Source organism: Furipterus horrens, unplaced genomic scaffold, assembly GCF_987537825.1.
Source record: "Furipterus horrens unplaced genomic scaffold, mFurHor1.1.pri manual_scaffold_4, whole genome shotgun sequence".
In the NCBI taxonomy this organism is placed as follows: Eukaryota; Metazoa; Chordata; class Mammalia; order Chiroptera; family Furipteridae; genus Furipterus; species Furipterus horrens.
Window position 1 is genome coordinate 169289213 of NW_028327174.1, and position 16656 is coordinate 169305868.

A 16656-nucleotide genomic window follows, 5' to 3' on the forward strand; every position below is an offset into this window, starting at 1 on the left:
TTAAATGAGAATTGTCTCTAAATATGTACTGTGTGTGTTCTCACTGAGCATGCCCTCTGTGTATATTTAGGGTACTCCCTGTGACAGATGCATATAAAGAATTCTGACTTTTTTCCCATTTGACTCCATTTCCAGTGAAATGGATCTTTCCTGATTTCCTGCAGAATGTGCCATACTTTTCCAGTTATTATAGTTCATGTGGTGTATGTGTGTGTGTGGTGTGTGTGCACATGTGTGTGTTTTTCTATTGGTTACATGCTTATTATCTAATTATGTAGATAAGCACAGATTCATAGACCAGCTAAGAATAAGGAAATAAAATGTAATAAAGGGAGGGAGTGTTTTAACAGTAGTAGAAAAGATCACACAGGGCACCCTCCTGCTTCCTTTAACTGTCATACCTACACCGTCATTGTGTTACCAACAAGGGGAGGGAAAGGAGGCGATATTTTTCACAGAACTGCAGAGGGTTTAACACATTTGCAATGTTACTTTGAGTACATATGGGCAAAAATTCTGAATTATATCGAGGACTCTAGGAGCTCATTAGATGAAAGAATGAGGACACAGAGAGTTACCTGAGGTTATCTCCAAACTTGAGTGCAATTTGTGCCTCTGGTCCATTTTGATGGGCAGGGGTAGGATTTAAACACACACAGAAATAATTGCTTTAGCACTTGTATCTGTCCTTTGCCTCTTAATTTTATCTTTCAAAAATATTTTTTCTTCTAAGCATTTAATTGGCCAAATAATAGCTGCCTTGGGAACTGTGTATATCCCTTTGAAGGCTATGGCCTGCGCTTTGAAAATAAGCTAAGTCCATTCTACCCAGCATGAGCATTTGGACATAAAGAATGCAGTTATTTTAGGATCCTTAGAAATTGCTTCGTTTACGGCACACTGGCTTGAAAATTCATCCCTTGGGGGTCTTCATGGCACATTGCTCAAATTCTGTAGGTCCCAGTTCAATTCTCTCTCCCTCTTGGTGCCAGAGTCCCCCATCGCTAGCTATAACAGCTTGATATTATATTCTCTTTTTGACTCCAGAGGAGGTGGTAAGAAGCTATCAAATAACACTTTAAAAAGCAACTTGAGTTCCCTAGAAGAAAGAAAATGAATACATGCTATACAATTACATTTACAATGTAAGCCACGTTATAAACTCTGCTGAGGTGAAGGTTTGTTAACAAACCAGTTTCAATCAAATTTACAGCAAGTAAAAGAAGAGATATTACTTTATTAGCATTTGACCACTGGCTGTTATTATTTGTTTTCAAAAAAAATAATAGCACCCAATTATAGGATCCCTCGATCCCTAGAGAACACACTTCTATGTCACAGGTAAGAGCCAAAAAGGAAAAACAATTATGGATTTAGGTCAAGGAGACCCTCACAGTGATATTTTGAAAACTGTTTTAACTCTAAACTGTTGGCCAGCCAAGATGGAATTATGCATCCCCCCTCACATCAAGCATTTCAGTCCAATTTCACCAAATCATCAGTGCTGTGCTGGAAGCATGCCCAGCAGATGCAGGATCCTAATGCCTTTGTTCTGGGTGTTTCCCAAGGCCCAGCTCAACTGGAGAGTAGGTACCAGCAGGATAAATCCAATCAAGTCATACTCCCACTTTGGTTTCCAGTTGGTCACTCTTGCATGTGCCAGCAGATTGTGGACCAGGGCCAGCTCAGCAAACACGAATGCAGAGGAGCCTCTTGTGTTGGAAAGAAGCTCCTGCTACCCAGATGCCTAGAACAACTGAGTGTTCCCTGTGGTTAAGTCGCGATGGCACAATGGGAGTTTTTCTTAGATGTGACACTCAGTCCTCGATGGTGGATATTATAACAGATGCAGGTTTTCTCCTTGTAAAGTGCATGTTTTCTCTGTCTTTACTAATTTTGCCAGCCTTAGAGGGTAACCTACCACAGTTGTACTTCACCTCAGACTACTCATCACACCAGCTCTCTTTAGCAAGGAAAACAGTCTTTCTGCCCCTCTCTTCACTGATATTGTAGTCTTTTGTTTGTTTGTTTGTCTTTCTGTTTTAATGTTCTTTTTCTTGGCAGTTGTTACTTCTCTTGAAAGGCAGGTGAGATGAATTTGCTCCATACCATGGACAGGAAAAACCTGGAGGAAGAACTACTTCTTAGTTCCACTTGAAAGGCACACACAAAGGCAATCTGGCTCCTCAGGCTCAGCGCCTCACTGAGAGCAAGAGCTGCCTTCTGAGGGGAGCCTACAATGCTGCCCTCTGTCTAGTCTTATCCCTTCTGCTGAGAAAATGCTTCATGGTTCTGAGTGAAAAAGCAGTATTTGTGGCCTGTAAGAAAAGGGAATATCAATAGTACAGTGACCACCAGGACTGAGAAGTTTCCTAGGATGTGAAACTTTCCATTTTAAAACCAGGACAATCCCAGGCAAACCACAATGGCTTGGTCACCTGAGTTGGTAGCAATCTGGTGGTTTCTGCCAGCAAGATAGAATTAAGTCTTAATTTTCCCAAATGAGATACTTTAAAATAAAAATAAATAATATAGGTTATAGTAGGGAATTTGGAAAACATAAGAAATGAAATTAAAACTCTTCTGTAGTTCTAACAGACATAATGGCTGATAACATCACTTGGGTATACAGCTTTCTAGTCTTGTGAATGTCCTTTTAATCTCCTGTGATATAAAGTCTACCCATTTGTAACCCAGCCTTTATTTGCACTGGGCTTTGTTCATATTTCTATAGCAATGGTTCATCTTGGGTGGATTGTGCTGGAAAATTCATAGTGGGTGTATTATTGCCAGTTTTAGACTTTATACTCACTTCCTGGTCCATGGTTTAAGATAGAGGTAGGGGCCTGGCCTGGCCATGTCAGGTCTGGTCTAGAGTGATCCTAAATCCATAAGAGCTCTCTTCTCACATGATGAACATCATAGAGGGAATGAGGCATGTGTTGTGGACTGAGAAGACCCAGAAAGTAAGAGGCTCCCTATTCTGCCAAGGCAGGCCGAGAGTTCTGGTTTAGGGTCAACACTCTTGATGATTCCAAAAGTAGATTACTGCTCAGTTGAAGCAGATGGTCACTTTCTGTCTCCCAGTTCTTCGCCCTGGCTAGCCAACTCCTTTAATGGAGCTGAGTGGGCTGGATCTTAAAGGGCCAGGCTGGTTGCATCTGATATGTTTCCCACTATTCAGAAATGTCTTTCTTCCACTGTAATCCCTGGGCTGTGCAAGAGCCTCTGGTTACTTGGAGCCTCCCCTTAGATATTGAACCTTAACTAAACTTGATGGAGTTAGCTGCCCAATAATCTCTAGTTTTTTCTGATGTCTCAGGCATCTAGGCCTAAATGGGGTTTCTGGCAAGGGGACCTCTCAGTAATACTCTCCAGGAGTAAGCCCATGCTGATACTTTGCACAATAATATTACATTTGACAGATTCTAAAAATGAGCTCAGAATAGATAGATTCCTATGATTTATAAGAGATTAGATTTGTATGATTTTAAAACAAAGGGTGGGGAAAGAATTCTATAAAGAAAACAGTAATCTAAAGCCTAGTTTTTATATTATTCTTATCATTATTGTATAAGCTATGAACATATGTAGACATCAATATTCTTTTTATCCTGTTGCTATTATTTAGCACATTTATTTAACCATACCATTTACCTTCTGGGTCCATTAAAGTGAAACCCAATCTCATTATTGGATAACAATGGCATTTAGACTGAGTGCCATATTCCTAACATTCCAACAAAGTGGTTGATATAGAGGGGGCAGGATAAAACCCTACACTCTAATTATATTAAAAGAACTAGTCTCCATGTTAGAGAATGTCTTTACTACAGGAGACTACATGTTACGTCTGCTTGTAAAATAAGCAAAGATGGCACTGCTGACCAGCCACCTGACTTATTTTCCTACAAGAGTGATGAAGCTTCAGATTAATTTATACTCTCATGCCTAGTACTCATTCCCACCCTTGCTCCTGAAGAGTTTACTTTTGCAAATGAATTGGCCTTTAGTCTGTTGCTAAAGAACAGAGAGAAGTGAACTGATGACCCAGGGACAGAACTCACATTCTTCCCTTCTATTAATAGAGTACCCTGACCAGCTGGACTAACTGGATCTCACATTGTCTCTATCCTAACCCATTAATATCAATTCCTTTGTCCAACTCATTCTGCCATCCTCCCTCCTTTTCTCTGCATGTGAAGATTCAGAAACCATGATGCTAATGATCACATTTCTTCCTAGTTCCTAGTTCCATTAGTGCTGTTTCCTGATACCCACAGAAGCAATTTATGAATCCATATCTCTGCTTGACCCTTATTAGTGAGGGCCATTTTCTTCTTTCCCAAGTGCTGTTACTTTTAGGGTGTTTTTTCCCTCTTAAAAGCCTTTGTTTTGAATTGATGGTTAAATTCCTCTAGTTACATATAAGGTTTTAGTTTTTCTTGAGCCCTACCTAGGCCATTATCAACACTGGTTTTTGAAGAGGAGAGCACTCATTTTCTTAGTAAGATATTGGCAGTAGGGAGCTCTGCCTTTGGTTCCTTAAGTCCTGAGTTTTGGGGAGAAAGCCGATGGCCAAGTAGCAAAGGAGATAAGCTTATCACTCACTTCTTAAATCCTGCTTCTCCTCTGGTGTGCTGTGTACTCTCTGCTATTTCCTGCACATTGCATCCCAAGTTTTAATTAAAGTGGGTATTAGCTAGACTGGCATCTACTAGCTGATACATGGGTACAGTCACTGGTATGAATGTCCCAGGGCTCTCTTTTGTTCTCTTAAAAGAGATCCACATTATCGAGTGCCAAGCTTCTGTGTATGGGCTGAGCTATGAGATGTGTTATTGGGTTGTGGGTGAATTCATGAGGTCCCCACACCCTCTGCCCACTTTTGAAAGGGGGGACTTCTGTGGGTGGGTATGGATGATGTTCCTCAAAGAGACCCTTCTGCTGCTGGGTACACAGCCTGGGTGGTACAGTGATCCTCTTTCAGAGGTCTCCCTGCTTTCTCACTGCAGGCAACAAGCAACCAGCCTCCTCCTGCTGGGCCTGTCTGCTGCCTGGCAGCTCTGGTCTCAGTGGTTTTGCCCTCTGATGCTGCACCATGATCTAAGGGGGTGGGCTAGGGGGGGTGTCTCTGTGGACTGCAACACATTGCTGAACTTTATTTCCCTCTCTCGTATTTGATGCGAGAGGAAGGATCTAAAACATAACTTGCATTCTTTTACTGTGTTCGGAAACTCCAGGACTTGTCCACACATATCAATGTGATCATTGGAGCTTGGAATTCTTTATTATACAGACGTGTTCATGAAAATAAGATCTGTTGTATTGGAATTTGTGATGTAGTTTATCCTTCAGAGACAAATGTGTATACCAATAAAGACAATAGTGTCAGATCTGTGGTCTCTGCTGCCTACTTTCATCACCTACTTAATTATTCTTACATACACTTGAGAATATAACTCAGTGTTGAGATTTCTAAAAGCACTACAAATAGCCCTCTAGAAGCTGTCCCCATTGGTTCCCATTTAGCGCCCAAGCAGCCTCTCTCAGCTTTTATACAGCCCCTTTTGCACCCAGGAAGTTCCAGGACTAGGGTAAGGTGGGCAAGGCACTCCCTTAGGGTGCAGAACTTAAGGGGGCACAAAGAATATCAGAAATAAAGGTAAATAACATTTTAATGCAGTATTTTAAATACAAAAATTAAAGCAAAAGTAACCTATGAAGAAAATAGCACGATTTTACATAAAGACAAGATCTGAGAGAGATGGGAAAATGTAAGTGGTATCCTAGCCCCTGATAGGGTCAGAGCCTATATTTATATAAAACTTTAATATTTTTCACTGTAGATGTTTGTGTTAATTTTCACTTTAGAAAATATTACATTAAAATATCATTCATCTTAATTATTGAATTTTGGGTGCTCCCTTAAATTTTGTGTAGAAGGCATGAACCTCACTCCCCTGACCCTAGCCAGGCCCTGGCCACAGGCTCCTTCTGGCCTGGATTTTGTGTAAACCTCTAGTCACTGTGAAGTTCTGTTTTGTATACATTAACTGCTAGACTGATTAGCTTTCAGTCTTCTCTCCCTTCCTGAATTCCTGGCCTAATTGTCACCCCCACCCCATCTGCCCCTGGAGATACATTTGCCGGATTCCCATTTTGCTTAGCCAACCTCAGCAACTCCAGCACTAGCCATCCTGTGCTTTCTGTTGAAATATCTGCAGAGACATGCACTCTCATCTTCCCAGTGCATTTTAAAATGTAATTCTTTAGAGAGAGGAAATAAATATGGCTGAGAGAGAGAGAGAGAGAGAGAGAGAGAGAGAGAGAGAGAGAGAGAGAAAGATTTTTTTAAAAAGGTAAAAAGGCTAGGAAGGTCGGAGGACCTTCTCAGTAAATTTGAGAGATGATCTAGGGGAAAAAAATGGATAAACAAAATGTAAGTGAAATTCTTTTATAAAAATTTATTAGATTTTGCTTTATTTCCCCAAATTTGCAGTTTTAATATCACATTTTCTAAATTAAAGATATAATACTTAAGATTTTTAAATACTCCATTTTGACTCAGCCTATCATGAGCACTTTTTGTAATGTATGCATTCTTTCTTATTTTTAAACAACCAATATCTAATGCCTTACCAATATCTAATGCCTTGTATGTACTAGGCCCCATGAGTTCTATTTTCATATTTTAGGAAATTCTTATTACTACTGGAAGATAGTTGTTATTACTCTGTTTTGCAGCTGGGAAAACTGAGGCTCAGAGAGGTTAAGAGGAAAAGTAACAAACCCAAATTAAACCCCAACACGTGGGAGAGTTTCTGTGCAGGCCCAGATCAGCCTCTTGAAGTCTGAGGCTCTTTGTAGCCTCGTGCTACTGATGACCTTTTCAAAAAATAATATCTAGCAATTTTCTAACTCTGCAAGAGGAATAGCAGTGTTAATATTGCATCTTTCATGTGGGTTTGTCAAGGTATGCTGAGTGTACTAACCTTCAAACATAAAGCTGGAGAATGCCAGATGGCGGCTAGCGAACTTATTATTGGACGAGAAAGGAACCAGTGGTCGGTCGACCGACCCATGACCAGGGTTGACACAGAGCCCACTGGGGCACTCATGAGGTTTTCTCAATGGAGGTATTAACAGAAATGTGAAGTAATGATGAATAAGCAGCCCTCATTTTTATTTATTTATTTTAACTTTGTGTTTTTAAGTTTATTTTTCAATTACAGTTGACATATATTAGTTTCAGGTATACATAGTGATTAGACGTTTATATTTTTCTAATTAAAATCCTATAAAATTTCACTTCTCCCCCCTACCCCAGCCAATTCTGAAAAGTTTGCCTTTTTTGTTTTATTTCAGGAAATCCTAGGTACAGCATTCAATGTCATAGATTTCTGGCTCTTCCTGAATGCTTTTACTATTCTGAGATTGTCACATCAAATTTCCTAGGTTGAACTCAATATCCATCTTTCTAAAGACAGAATTCAAAGAGTGCTAAGTATTTTAAGAGAAATCTGAGGTGCACACACTTACTGGGTTTTTTAGGTGATGATGTGAACAAAGGTTGAGATGCTCACCACACCTGCCTGAGTCCCCCTGTTTCCGGGAGGCCAAGTGGATGCAGAGCCAGTAATGCCTGCTCACCAACCATTCCACTGGCAGTCAGTTCAGATGCCTGTTGTGTGTGAACATGGTATAGAACAGACAAGTCACTTTTCCAGCTCACCCACTTGATTCATTCTTTCATTTTCCATACAAAGGTCCGTGTTTCCAAACTAACTAATTAAAAGGGGTCAAAATCCTTGTAGATCTTTAGTCTTTAGGGAGTCTTTTGAAAAACGAGTTGGCATTGATACGTGACATTTCTTCCACAAGAAGAGCATGCATCAGGACCTTTATAATGCCAGGGGACATCAAGAAACTTACATTTTAAGCACCTACTTTATCACAGGCATGCATGCTTACACAGATTCATAGATAGATGACTAGTACCTCTTTTAATAAGGAGAGTAACATGTGTTTCCCCCAGATACCACATAACAAGACTTCTCTGGGCTTGATGTATGCAGATGAATGGAAATGGTGAGGTTAGCCAAAATGAATAAATTCTTTTCTGACCGAATGTTGATTCTCTTAATTTTCTTAGTTACTTAGAAAAGGCTAGAGTATGAATTACTCATTTGCAGTCCAAAGTCCATCGTGACAAATAATGAATGATACAATCAACATGTTGTTTATTAGAGATCTCCAGGCCCCCTGAATTCCCATGCATGTATTAGCACAAAGCTGCAGAGGTTGGGCAGTCCTTTGGGGTTTGGGGAGGTGCGGCCCAAGAGAAGCTTGGAGAGACTAACTGGAATGAGACTTCAGAGAAAAGGGTAGAATTGTTCCCAAAAAGAGAATTTGATGAATCCTTTGCTTCCATGGGAGTGAGGGTTGTGTATGTTTTGGCAACTACCTAGGTTCATTTGCCAATATGAAAATTTTCCCAATGAAGTGAAATAAAACAAATCTCTGATTAAGAAGACTACCTGGAACATTTAATAATAGACTCCAGGATGGGGCCGGGTGAAAGGGCTGGGGATAGAAGTTCAGAGTAGGTTTAGGACATGTTATCATATGTCTCTGTTGGATGATGAATGTCTTACCTGAGAATTCAGTGGCAGTAGTCTTTGAATGGCATTGAAAATTGCAGATGGAAATACTGACAATTTTCTAAGTTCCTAATCATGGGCTGTTCAATGGACAAACATGTGCTTTGTCATCTTCGGCTCCTAAAACAGTGCCCAGGACACTGTAGATGTATAAGAAACATAGAGTGAGTAACTGAATGAACAAATGAATGAACAGTTGTGTCTACTGCACCTGTAATATTACTCTAGCTTTGGGAGAAAAATACATCTCAACTTCACTGAGCATCAGGAATGGCTAATATGTTCAATTCCCCACTGATTGTGGTAGCGGCAGAAGTTAGGCAACCTTTTTATTTGAATTACGTGCTATTTATTCCTATGGCCATGTCTGTTCACTGTTGGGTTTAAAGCTCTTTTTCCTGTCTTTATTTCCCTTTCACTTCCCAGGTTGTTTATGTTTTGAGCATTCTCCTGACTGCTTTTGTAAATTGCATTTCAGGTATGCCAATGCTTTTTGTTTTGTATTGTGAGAGAATAATTTCTTAGGAGTCCTGATGTTGAAGTTCCAGAGTGACTTTATGGAGAAGAATTGGCAATGATATAGGCATGTTGAGGCTTCGAGAAGGAGACTGCAAAGAAAACAGATGTAGAAACAAACGAACAAACAAAAAAAACAGTTCTGGAAAAATTACAACAGTGTGTAACCTCGGGGACTGAGGGCAGTGTGCACTGAGGAGATTCAAGGCTAAGAGCCCAAGAAGGGGCAGTTTAGGAAGATGACGGGGGAGCATTGTCCTCAAAAAGAAACTCAGGAAGTTACTGGTAAGAGGTAGAGGGTTTTAGGACCAACCCATTTAGGTGTATCAGATGACTCCTCCCTGAGACTAATGAGTAAGTTTTGTATGAATCAAGGCCTAGACCTCCCTGAATTTATGCTTGCTGATATAATAGTAAAAGCTGGCTTAGAAAGCTAAAAACCTGATTAATGAATGTTATTAACTAAGGTTTAATTTGATCTCTAACACAATAATAATGAATATTTATTATACAGTTAATACATGCCAGCCACTGTTACAGTGCACTTACATATAATTATCTCATTTAATTTGTGCAATAGCTCTATGTAATATGTATTATTGCTACTTAAGTCTCAAAGTTGAAGAAGATAAGGCACATAAAAATTAAGCAACTGGCCCAAGGACATGTAGCTAATAGGCAGAAGAGCTAGGATTTGAACCTAGGCAGTGTGACTGCAGTCTTTTTTCTTAAGCACACACTATAGCGCCCTTATCTTTGCCTCTGTCTAGCCATTCAGCCAGTCTTCTTTCATGCTTTCCCCAAACATACACACATTGGTCCACAAAGGCTTTGAAGCAGTTTACTTCGGAAATTTAGCTGATTTAACTGATGAGATAATCTATCTGAAACTTTCTCATTTTGCCCACAGTTTAAATCCTGAAATTCCCTCCAATACTATGACAAAAGTACTTTTTGTATTCTAAACCTATGACAGCACAGTGAAGAATGGTTCAAAGGGTAAAGGCCAGGATCTCAGGGCCTCATCTTTGATGGAGAGCAACCCAATGGCAGTCACATGGCTTTGGGAGGTGATGGTACTGTCGAGGGGTAGCCTTTGGTTTGAGGTTTTGCTCAGTCTTTTTCTTCTCAAATACCCAGCGAAGCTGGGGGACACCACTGTTGGACTGTTGGAGTAGACCTGCACCTATTTACCTTTAACCCTGCACCTTCCAGCTAGCTAGGCAGCTCTTTGCAGTTTCCAGCAAGCAGAGGCTTTTGGACCTATAATCCTCACTGTGTGGTCCTTGTTCTTGTTGTTGTGTGGGAGAGAGAGAGAGAGAGAGAGAGAGAGAGAGACAGAGACACAGAGAGAGAGAGAGAGACAGAGACAGACAGAGAGAGAGAGAGAGACAGAGACAGAGACAGACAGAGAGAGAGAGAGAGAGAGAGAGAGAGAGAGAGAGAGAGAGAGAGGATATAACTAGATATGCTTTGTAAGAATCAAATCCCTGCATTCCAACCAATACCCATCAAATTTGAATTACTAGAGGGGAAACCAGAGAACCTGCATGGTTAAATAAAGCCTCAGATGGTTGGTTCTGAGGCATGTTAGAATTTCGAGATCATTGCTGTAGGCCAGAGACCCACTATGGAAGGTTCTCCATGAATCTGGGTGAGATGAGAAGGCGAGTGCCCTAGGGGCAGGCTCATACCTATGCTCCTGGTGAGTTTTACCTAATTCTCCATCTTTTGCTGATATTTGGCTGCCCTCTCTGGTCAGCATAGAGCTCTTACCAACTCTAAACATGAAAATCCTTTACTCCTGGTGGGTTAGGGTACAGGAATTGTGATTGGGAGAGTATAGTATAGTGCAGAGGTTTAAATGACATTTAAGGGATAAGTCTGGTCATCCTAAGCACAGGTGCAGTGTCTCCAAGAGAAAATGACTCCTGTTTCTAAACAGTTAATGTGGAAGTGGAGTTTGGTGACTAGATTAATTTATGAACTGAGGATTGCCCTATGTACTAACCCTATACCTGACACAGAACAGGTAAATAGCAAATGAGAGAAATCTATGCTTATTTAGTTTTTCACGAGCACTTCATAAAGTCACTAAAATGCAAAACGTCCAAAACTCTACTATTTCAAGGGGAAAAGATCTGGTAGTGATTTGGTAAATTTTGTAATCTTCATAATCAACAAAATGCAGAAATGCCCAAACTAGGTCAGATTAGGCTCAACAGTTTTGATAATTCTATATCAAAATGATTAGGAACTACAGTTACCTCAAAAGTTTACTTTAAAAAGACAAGCTCACTAACTTAGTTAATTTTCTTAAGAGAAAATATGCTATCATATTGCAAAATGGTAATAATGTTAACTGTTGTATAATTAAGTATTCATAGTATAAGGAATTATGGGGATATTATTTCATCTCTCCCCACAAATTCTTAAGTTTCTTTTGGAATTTCGTCTTAACGTGATTTGATCTGTACAAAATAATGTAAAAAGAGATAATGGGATTTAAGGAGAGAAATGATTGAATCATGATGTCCCAATAAAAAGTGTTCAAATTGCATTTTACTACATAATGAAGTCTGCTTCAACTTACTTTGACATAAATAAGATTGGGGAAGAGAAACCAGAAGTAAATCAAATAAATGAATAAAACTATCAGAGCTGCTTCAATTTTGTCTCCCAGACAGTGTCTGCTTATTTGTATAATAGAATTTGCTCTTATAAATTAAAACCCTGGCATGCCACTTGATAGAAAGCAAAAACTTAAGGAAGAATTAGTAAATTTTGGGGCCTGATCAGGGTATCTTCTAGTTTCACCATATCAATAGTCCCTTTGCAAAATGAAACTTGAAACCTAGAAGAGCAAGGTTCAACTTCCGACTAGACTTTTTTAACAAATGAGATTAGTGATACAGACGAGCACCCAATATTGATGATTAGCTAGCTGTTCTGCATATTTTCCTAATTATATGCATTTACTGAACATAAGAAATTATTTCTTTTGTCTAGATGGAGGATGTATCTCCGTTGGTATTACATATCATGGTATTTGTGAGTCTTGTGCAAAATTGAATTTGCATTTCTGCTGCGACTTGTTGGGAGTTCATTATCTTACACTAAAACCACTGGGAAAAATACAATTTTTAGTGTTTAATAAAACTGTGGTCTTCTCATAATGCTTATGATGCTTGAGCAATTTGTTAGGTACAATTTATCACAGATGCTTAACACTAATTACACTGTGTATGGTGCCAGTAAGAGTGATTTAAAATATTTCCTTTATTTAATATATTTCAGGGAGAACAAGGTATTTTGCACAAGTGCACTATTGTTTGTATTTCTCAGAGTTGAGGTGTGTCCTCTAAATGTTAGACATAAAAGATAAAGCCCAAGCTAAACATACAAGGAGTAAAATATCCTGGATGTGGCCGAGAGGCCAGGAAACTGATGGGAAAAGCCTGTGTTTGTGCTTCCTTGTTAGCCTAGGGCAGTAGAAAGGAGTAGTGTATTGTCTGGCCTGCAATGCGTTTCCTGGACTAACTAGTAATTTATAACTCTCTCATGTAGAGAAGATCACTGAGGCCCCTTAAGCTACTCAATTCCAAAATCTACGATCTAATTAAGCCCCATTTATCAAAAGCTATTTACCATTTTATATATGGCTTTACTAACTGGAAACCTGAAAGACCAGAAGCCTATTTTCTGATGATCCCTTGAAAATGAGGTTCAAGTAACAAATCATTGAAAGGGAATCAAGTTCTAAATAGTGAGGTTGAGACCCCGAAACCTGATCTCCAGCTATTACACAGCTTCTTGATAAATGGCTATTGCACACTTACAATTTTAGCAGCCCTAGATCTTTATATTAAAGACATGATTTAAATGTGAACCACATTTGATGTTCTTTGTGCTGTAATACATTGAGTAAGTGAAATAACTTGGAGTAGAAGTTATCTTTTCTTTTTCTTTTAATAATCCTGAGAAGCATTATGTCAAACATGTGTGAAAGCCCTAAGCTGAACAATAAACAGAGTAAGCTTGAGCAACTTCAGAAGGAAAGGGTGTCAGGAGGACCTATTTCCTATGCTGTTTAATTAAATGAAGTATTCAAAATGGTTTTCCAGCAACAATCTTGAATATGCAGTGCTTTATTACACTGTGTTTACCAACAGATTAATTAGCCAAAAAGATGAGATCTTCAAAGAACTCAGAACACACTGTGGATGAGAAATGGGATTTAGCTCTTTGGGCCAACACCATATGCTTTTGTAGATATATGTGACCTCTACAAAAAAATTTGCTGTGGACTCAGCTAAAGCAGTTTCATATAAAGAAATTTCCTGGGAGAAATTCATATTTTATGAATTTGAACCTGTATCCTATTTTCCTTTGAAGGTGAAATTGCAGTTTGGACCATGGACCCATGAGAAGTTACTTCTTAAGCACATAGAGCTATTGGTCCCCTAACCTCTTTAATGCTCAAACAGTTGATGGTTTGGAGAGATGTAATCACTACCCGAGCAGTGCCTAGCCCTGTGTTCAAGTCCAGCCTAGTGCCACTTCTATCCCTGGAGCTTCTGCTCTGACTGGGCCCCTCAAACAGTTTCAGATACGCTTTGCCCTAGTAACATGTGCACAATGTATCTTTCTGTTCTGCCCCTGTGCAGGGGTATCAGTGGCTTGTCACTGAACTCTACGCTGAATGCCTTCTCTGAATGTATTAAATGCAGTGATTCTTTTCTGTCTTTTTATCCCACTAGCTTCCCATTACTTTTACCTCAACACCTTCTCCTTGACTCGACCCTTCACTAGCTTGAGACCAATCAGTTCTCACTTCTAGATTTTGCTTAGCTTATATTTTCTGGGCCACTGAGTATTTTTCCCTGGATTAAGAAGGAGACAGAACAAGCCAGGAAGCAGATGTCTCTTGGGTGGTGTGTGTCTTTAAGAGTCAGAATTTAAAATCTCTGTATGAAAGGAGCAGTGAATGGCTATGATTAGTCAGGCTGATGAAGGAGTAAATCCTGGTAAGCAATTTTTTTTTTGACTGCCTTAACGGAAGGCATGAGCTATCAGTTTCTGCCAAACTAGCTAAGGGTAAAACGAGCGTGGAGTTTGGATAAAAGATAAAGATTATGTATGGACTCTGTTGCTTGGGGGAAAGACATGCAGTTCATTAAAAAAAAAAAAAAAAAAAAAAAAGAAGGGAAGGAAGGAAGAAAGGAAAAGGGAAAGAAGGAACTTCTTCATGGATTTTATTTTAGAAATGGAAGAGGTTTTTGCAAAATCTTGCAAAATCCCAAACTTACGTTTTGTAATCAAGTGTGTGTGTTGCTCATTTTATTCTCATGCTTGTAAGCCAGGCACTTCCCCTAGGTCAGCTTTCAAAGCAAAGGAATATTTAAGGATTCACTTGAGGTTATCTTCCATCACCCGACATCCTCCCCTTGTGGTGTGAATCTGGCGAACAACTGCCAAAGGCCTCAAGACCTATTCATCATCAAGTAACTAGTAAGAAATTAAGTGCCCCCAGGAGACGATGCTTTCCTGCTGTCAAAGGAATTAAAAAATGATACTCTAGCATCATTTATGACAACTATTAAAGGCCTTGGAGCCAAATGATGTGAGGTTCAAGAAAAAAAAAGATTTACTATCCAAAAACAAAAGTGGCAGCCTCTCTGGAGCTTGACTGTAAGCTGTACTAAGCATTCTTCACATGGCAAGGACAAATACATCAATGATATATAAGCTTGAGTCCAGAGTGTGGTCCAAAATGCTGTTTTTCTTTCTGGCCATCACCAGTTGCTGCCTCTAGGGGTGTTAGTTAACTGTCTCCAGCAAGATGGCAGCATCCATTCTCAGCTTTGATTTGTTATATAGATTTTAGCTTTCTGGCTTGAATCCTAGTAGAAAAATTTAAGTTGGGAAACTACAGAAGGGCTGGGTTCACTTATTTTCCTTAAGGAAAAGATTATTTGTTAGTGTTACTTGAGGTCATAAATTATTTCCTTGACATTATGGGGAATAAGAGGACACACGATCTTGTTTTGTGTCCTATTTGCTTAAGATTTAAATACATTTCACGAAGAGTGACAAAACCCATTTTTTTTTTTAAGGTACATGGCTTCTTGACAAACCACAGAGGAGAACGGAAAACAAATCAAATCCAGCCTCATTACTTTCCAAGTAGTTAATAAGGCAAACCAAAGTCAGCCAGGACAAAGAAGGCAGAGGAAAATGTTATTCTTGGGTTCAGAGGTTAGAGATGAACATTGACAGAGCTTAACTTGTTCTGGAAAGGGAAGGGGAAAGGAAACTTTTCTTAAGACTTACAAGCTAATTGTTTCCACATACATTATCTTGGCTAAAGTTCACATTCAGGCAATTTCCTATGGACAAAGAAAGTAAGACTTGGAGAGTTTAAGTAAGACTCGCAGTCTAGGTAGAAATTGACACACAAGACAAAAACCCACATTTCCTGGCCTCAAAGCCACCTAAAGTCTTTTGTCTCCACCATTCATCACCAAGCACCTGGCCATCAACCCTATGGAAATCCCTAAGGAGTTGGGCTTAGTTCTTAAAATTCTCCACACACTATGAGGTTGACCTGACTCCAGACACTCACTTCAACCCTAAACAGAAGAAGGTTGAGTCCATTATCAGAACAAATCACAGGTTACAAAATCTGCTTTGGTTTAAATCCCTGAGAAGCTCAGCCTTTATCTGTTGGCTAACTGCCTATGGATGAACTTTCTTCATTTGTCGACAACAATGACTATTTCAAATGGCCCTTTTAAAACATTTTTCCCTTCTTGCAATTCTAAAACAGCCTTGATGCTTTGATCAGGACCCCAAAATGTTTTTGTATTTGAAATTTGATATCACTTTAACATATTGTTGGTGACATATTCTAAGGGTATGACTTTTTCAGCCATCACGGGGGGTGGGGGTGGCAATTGACAATTGTTTTTGCAACACTATTATTATTACTAGTACAGAGACAGTGACATTGAACAGACTTGGACTTTAATACTGAATACTGGCCCTACACTCTTGCTCCTGTGTGACCCTAATGTCAATCAGCCTCAGTTTCCACTCTATAGAATGATATTAACAGCACTGGACAAGTGCAATGACTACTATCTGGGGGGACTTATTAAGGGCCAGCTGCTGTTCTAAGCACTTGGCCCACATCATGTTGGTACACATACAATGAGAATAATAATGCCAACTTGCTCAGTTCTTCTGCATCTTCAGTGATTTTCAATGCATATAAACACATCTAACATCATGCCTGGCTCACTGCAGTCAGTGGGTGTGAGTCCTGTCCTCCCACCCCTTTCCTGTTCCTTTCCTTCTCTTCCTTAACTTGAGTCACACTAGTTCTCAGTTACTCTGGATCTGGTGCTGGATAATAGTGGGTCCATGGTTGTGACTGATCAATACTAATAACTGTGACCCTTATCATCCTCATGTA

The 16656-nt window shown here is 39.5% G+C and overlaps 1 protein-coding gene across 3 annotated transcripts in view; it reads left to right on the plus strand.

Moving 5' to 3' along the window:
- Positions 1–16656, plus strand: part of NTRK2 (neurotrophic receptor tyrosine kinase 2) — a 334989-nt gene that overhangs the window by 191889 nt on the left and 126444 nt on the right. The window lies entirely within an intron of this gene.